This window comes from Nylanderia fulva, unplaced genomic scaffold (genome assembly GCF_048542155.1).
Source record: "Nylanderia fulva isolate GAGA-0341 unplaced genomic scaffold, ASM4854215v1 Scaffold591, whole genome shotgun sequence".
NCBI lineage: Eukaryota > Metazoa > Arthropoda > Insecta > Hymenoptera > Formicidae > Nylanderia > Nylanderia fulva.
The window spans coordinates 5001-11707 of record NW_028190689.1 but is presented as its reverse complement, the minus strand read 5'-3'; the positions used below and the strand labels follow the sequence as shown (position 1 = coordinate 11707).

Below are 6707 nucleotides of genomic sequence, written 5' to 3'. Positions count from 1 at the left end.
TTACATTTCTATCGACTAAGGCTCTTTCCCTTAACCTGCTGCGATAGGGGTCAACCGGCGCAACACCTCCACGTGGCCCTCTCCTGGATTTTAAAGGGTCCGAGGGAAATCCGGACCCCCGCCGCAACTGCGGTGCTCTTCCGCGTTCCAAACCCTATCTCCCTGCTAGAGGTTTCCGGGAAACTCGAATGCTTATACAGAAAGAAAACTCTTCCCGGATCTCCCGACGGCGTCTCCAGGTCTTTTTGGGTTACCCCAAACGAACACTCTTACAAGGGCCCGAATTGTATGCGGTTCCGCTCCCGGGGTTCCGGAATAGGAACCGGATTCCCTTTTGCCCGACGGGCGTGTGTCTTTCGTATAATTTTTATTATTATTCTCGACACTCGAGTATTTGTACGCCGCCCTTTTAAACATATGATTTCTCCTAGGCTTAGGATCGACTGACTCGTGTGAAACCGGTTTGTTCCACGAAACCCTTCTCCACGTCAGTCCTCCGGGGCCTCGCTGGATAATTTCCCTACTACCCCAAAGATCTGCCCCGACGGGCGCTCCAGCAAACTCGCGCCCAACTTTTCTGCGCTCACCGTCGCGACACTCCTATCGTCAGGGCTTCGTGACGACGCAGAGAAGACTAAACCGCCCGCTCCCGGTTGCCGCCCCACTTGCCACTGACGGAAAGAGTATAGCTCGACGCTTCAGCGCCATCCATTTTCAAGGCTATTTTGCTTCGGCAGGTGAGTTTTACACACTCCTTAGCGGATTCCGACTTCCATGCCACCGTTTCTGCTGTCTTAAGCAACCAACGCCTTTCTGGTGTCCCATGAGCGTCGAGTTGGGGCCTTAACTCCTGCTTTTGGTTCATCCCACAGCGCCAGTTCTGTTTACCAAAAATGGCCCACTTGGCACTCTGATTCGAAGTTTGCTCGTGGCTTCAAAATTCAAGAAGCCAGAGATCTCACCCTTTTAAATTTTTGAGAATAGTTTGAGGTCGTTTTTGGCCCAAGGCCTCTAATCATTCGCTTTACCAGATGAGACTCGCGCGCGTTCCGTGCGGAACGGCCGATGCCAGCTATCCTAAGGGAAACTTCGGAGGAACCAGCTACAGATGGTTCAAATTTGTCTTTCGCCCCTATACCCAGTTTTCCCACATCGATTTGCACGGCTTTCCCCGGGACATCGCCGACCGACGGAAGCCAGCGGCCGCTGACGATGAATTCTCCCCCTTCGATCTTTGGTTTTTTAGGTTTACCACTAACGGTTTCCGTACTCTTGAACTCTCTTTTCAAGTTCTTTCACTTTCCCTCACGGTACTTGTTCGCTATCGGTCTCGTGGTCGATTTAGCCTTAGATGGAGTTTTACCACCCACTTAGAGCTGCACTCTCAAACACCCGATCCCAAGGAGAGATTCTCCCGAGGCGCGCACCGGTCGCTACGGGCCTGGCACCTCTACGGGGAAATGGCCCCATTCAAGATGGGCTTGGACGCGACGCGGCCCTCGGATAAGCGATCCTTTCGAACACCACATTTCCCTGCGGCGGAACCCCGGATTCGGTGCTGGGCTCTTTCCCGTTTTGCCTCGCCCTACTAAGGAAATCCTGGTCCCGTTTTTTTCCTCCGCTTAATAATATGCTTAAATTCAGCGGGTAATCTCGCCTGCTCTGGTCGTCCCCCCTAGTGGAGTTTTCGTAGCCGTTTTTGCCTCCTCCGCGTCGCTCATCGTCGTCTCTCTTCTATAAAATATAAGAGGAGAGAAGAGAGCGTCGACGAGAGAGCACACGGCAGCACACGAAATACGCGAGAAGGGAAATCGCCGGGCGCTAAACCCCACACACACTCGTTGGTGGTAATGGAGACGATATATCGCGGGGTTCGAAATTCTCGGGTCTCCCTTTTTTTTTTATAAAAACGAAATTTCGGGGGGAATGATTCGACGGGGTAAAACACGGGGCGCGCCCCCCCTTTTTTTTTTGCTTTACAAATTTTCCCGTGGACTGGGACCGGGGGTGGGCTCGCAAAATTTCAAAACCCTTCTCCGTAAAGGGTAAAGGTTTACAATTTGCCTCCCCCACACGACCGCCGTATTTTCTCCGTAATCCCGTTTGGTGGGGGGAAAGGGGGCGCCTCGGCAAAAGGGCCGCAGCGCTATCGCACCAAAGACGGGGCCCACAGGGGGCAGAGCAGTCGGTCATCTGTGTAAATGTACGGAGAGGAGAACGGTGAGCATGGTTTAAAACCTATTTTTCGGGGACAACGACGCACGCGCCGCTCAGGGAAACCCGGTGCCTTCACCGCCCTGCCCCCTTTTTTTGGCCGTTTTTTGCCCCCTTCCGCGCGCTCTTTCCCCCTCACCCCATTTCTCCTGGGGCTCTCGCGTACACACACAAATTTGGGGATACACAAACACGCTCCCCTTTTAAATTCCGCAACATTTTTCTGGGGGGCCGTTCCCCAAAGTTTTACCCACGCTTGTGCGCTTCTCTTTCTCATTATTTTTGGGTTGTGCCATTTCAGACAAAAAGGATTTGCGCCGCGGCGGGTCGGCGCGGCAAAAACCCCCCTCGGGCGAACGCCCAAACGATCGCTCGAAACCCCCCTTGGAAAAGCTTTGCACAGAGCACAGGCGACGCCGCCCATTCCCTCGGGTCGCCCGCTTTGTGGCCTTTCCGGGGTTTTCGGGCGAAAGTATTTTAGGGGTACAAAACGCCCTCACCAGGCGGGGCCCCGGGAATTGTACCCGGGGGGCCCGCAATGGGGCTTTCAAAATGTCGTGTTCATTTGTCCTGCGTTCACAATTTTGTGCAAAACCCCTTTCCCGTTTTGGTTTTAATTTTTTCCGCGCAGGGGCAATTTTTTATTTATGTGGGCTCGTAGATACGAAGGGACTGGTTTTGGGGGAAAAAATTTGGGTAAGGTGGAAAAATTCATTTTTGGGGCCCAAAGTTTTTTTATTAAAAACCCCTCCAACAAAAATTAAAACGGGGAATTTCCTCTAAAAAGAAAATTTTGCGCGATTGCCTTTTCGCTGATATAAAACGGAGACGTCTCTTTTTTTCAGACTCCTCGATTAGACCTTTTTTGACCCTCCCCAAAAAAAATTCGGCACTAAGGCTCTTTCCAAATCGACGCGTGGCCCCAACCGTTTAAAAACCCTTTTTCCCGCGGACGTTGCCCCCTCACGCTCCGAAACGCGAGACAAAGGCGATTTTTTTGTAATTCCTCGCTCGCGGAATGGGGAAAACAACCGGGAAAAGAACATCTGGGCTTTCGAATATTTTCAATTTCTACTTTAAAACCCCTTCCCTTCTTCGCTCCAAAAATAGTACTTTTAAAAAACTTTCCGCCCCCCTTTCCATTTAAACTTATGCAAAATATGCAAAATATAGCCAACGGTAGTCTTCAATTTACGTAAAGAAAAATAAATAAATTTTCAATAAACCCAAAATAAAACCAAAGATCATGCAAATTCCTTCAACCGAATAACGGGGGCAAGTAATCAAAGGTAAAAAACCTTTTAAAATTTTTTTAAGTAATATTTCAAAATTTAAAAAGACCCTCCAATTTTCAATGGGCACTGACCTTAGCAAATTTTCGCCTCTTTCGGCCTGTTTCGAGCCCGCAAATACAATTATACATGTTTCAAAATTCTACCCGACAATGCGAGGGGTCGAATAAAAAAGTCATAAATGCGAAAAACCGGGCAAAAAACCCACGCCGAAGAGGGGGAATTTTTCCTAACATATTAGATTTTTACGTATAAACGGGCACAAGACCCAAATCGGGGATGAAAAGGGCTTTTCCCCTAACAAAAACAAAATTTTTCCTTTTAAATTTAAAATCCCGGGTGCAAAAGGCCCCAAAATTTTTTATTTTTAAGGGCCCAAAGATTTTAAATATGAAATAATCTCATATTTAAAGATTTAATTTCAATCCCCCCTTCCCCCCCCCTAGGGAAAATAAAAAAATTAAATCCCAAGAGAAAAATATAGTCCGAAAATCGTAAATGGGGGAATCAAACCCGAAAAACCTTTCGCTTGGGGGCGACTGCTCTTCCACTGAGCTTCAGTTTCCTTTCGATTCTATATTTTTTTCTTGTTATAAAATTAATTTGGAAAAACAACCCCCTTTTTTTAAGCCACGGGGTATCAATTAAAGTTTTAAAAAGGTTCTGTAATATAAAAAAATTTTTTTAAAACTTAAGACGGGCAACAAAGCCAAATCGCGGTTTTAAAATTTCGTTTTTTCCAAAAAAAACCTAATAATTTTTTTTTAAAATTTAAATACCGGGGGCCAAGGCACCACTTTTATTTGGGCCCCGGGGCCAAGATTTAAATTAAAATTTAACCCTCATATTTGGTTTTTAAATTTCAAAAACCCCCCTTTAACCCCCCCCCATCGGAAAATAAAAAAATAATGCAAGAGAAAAATTTAGACCCCAAAACTCGTAAATCGGGAACAAACCCTAGCCCTTTCGTTCCCCGGCGACTGCTCTTTTCCAGTTTTTGACTATTTTCAGGGGGGGCCTTTAGGGGGAATTTTTTAAAAATTTTTTTTTTTATATATTTTAAAATTTTGGCCCCAAACCTTTTTTAAGCCAGTTATTTTCCTAGGGGGGTTAAAGGGGTATTAAAATTAAAATTTCTCAAATATGAATTTTTTCCCTTTTTTTAAAATTTTGGCCGTGTCCAAGAAAAAATTTGGGGTGCCTTTTTCACCGGATTTAATTCAAAGGAAAATTTTAGTTTCGTTAGGATAAGCATTTCATCCCGTTTGGTTTCTTGTTGCCCGTTTTATACTTAAAATTTATATTTATTTTAAACAGGTCCTTTTTAAAAAACTCTTAAAATTTTAATTTTTAAATTCCTTTCAAAATTTTCGTCGCTACCAAACCCTTTATGTTTCTGGGCGCTCGTTTCCCCTCGAGGACTGCCCTCGGGCCTGCGCGAATTTGGGGCTCCTTAGGGCGGCAGCCGATGGGGGTCCTCGTTTGGGAAACCATCAAAAATCAGGCGATTACACACCCCAAATTAGGGGCCGAGTGAAACACTTTGGTTTTCAGGGTTTTTCCTTGGCGTAAACAAAAGGGAATTTAAAAAAAAACATTCTAGAAAATTCCGTTTCGCCCTCGAGGTTTTGATCCGAAGCCCGAACCCTTTCAACAATGTGGAAAAAAATTTTATTGAATTTCTCGACTTTTTTTTAAAATTAAAAAAAATAAAAATGTTCACAAAAAATATAAAAATTTTTTTGTTTTAATTTTACTTACATTTTTTAGAAATTTCACACATTTTCATTTTTTATTTTTATAATTTTTTTTAATGTGTAAATTTTAAATCAAGAAATTTTAAAAAAATTTTTTTAAACCGTATTGTCTAAAACAATTACCATAATTTTTTAAGGGAAAAATTTTAAAAAAAATTTCTCTCATTGTACCGATTAATTTTTAAAAAATTACTTGAAAAAAGGCACCTTACTCGATGGGGACCCCAAATTGTTTACAGGGAAAGGACACGAAACAGATGCGGCAACGGATGACCAACCCGTCGCAAAGGGCTTCGCGACACGTCAAACCCGAAAACAATCACGCGGCGTTGCCGAACATGTGATTTAAAGCGAGACATGTATTTAAAAATTTTAATAATTAGGTTATTAAAAGGCATTATAAAGTATTATAATTTTTTACGTTATAAAAACAATTTTTTTTTAAAGACCCTTTAAAATTATCCGCCCTTTTGCCCCTTTTTTTTTTAAACGAGACGTGAGAAAAAAGATTATGTTTTTCAAAAAAGATTTTTCCCTGTATAAATGTATTGGGCCTCTGAAAAGAGCGGATTGACTTTGGGCGCTCTGAAAGAGCGGATTGACTTTTTTCGCTCTGAAAAGGCGGGTTAAATTTTTAATAGGTTTCTCAAATGACCACCACCATCCTTTTCAAACTCGCATGCGTTTAATAAAATTTAAATTTTTCGTTCTCCATTTTCTTCCTCTTCGATTTTCCAAAAAACATACGCAATCTGGTTTCTAAGTCCGGCCCACTTTTTCGGAAGCGTTTTTTATTTGATTCCTTACAGTTCCCTAAAAAGAAAACAAGAAATTAAGGGGCCTGGGGGTCCCTTTCGGGGCCCAAAGATCGGGCCATAAACCCACCCCTCCACTCCAGGGAAATGCTTCCCTTCAAAAATATTTTTTACCAAACCGGGGTTTTTGTTCAAGCACCGTCCCCTTTTTAAAAAACATTTTATTTCTTCAAATAGGGCACTTTTTCTAAAAAATCGGGCAGTTTTCTTTTAAAAGTTCCGCGATACCAAGGGGGGACCCTTTTAGGCCGGCAGAGTCCCGTTCGTTATCGGGAATTCCCAAAACAAAACGCTCCACCAACTAAGAACGGGCCCTGCACCCCACCCCCCCAATCAAAAAAGAGCTATCCCAAACGTCAATTTCCTTCCCGGGGTCTGGGCCCTGAGGTTTTCCCCTGTTGAGTCAAAATTTAAACCGCAGGGTCCATCCTTTTTGGTGCCCTTCCGTCCAAATTCCCTTTAATTTTTAGCTTTGGGAAACCCTATTTTCCCCCCCCAAAACCCCCAAACTTTGGTTTTCCCCGGAAACTGGGGCCCCCCGGTCATCGGAAAAAAAATTCGGGGGATCGCTAGCTGGCATCGTTTTGGTTAAAACTAGGGGGGGGTATTTGATCGCCTTCGAACCTTAA

The 6707-nt window shown here is 44.1% G+C and overlaps 1 pseudogene; it reads right to left on the bottom strand.

Annotated features, from left to right (window-relative positions):
- Positions 1-2: 2 nt before the first annotated feature.
- On the bottom strand, positions 3-1671 carry LOC146720889 (large subunit ribosomal RNA; annotated as a pseudogene).
- Between the last annotated feature and the right edge of the window lie 5036 nt (positions 1672-6707).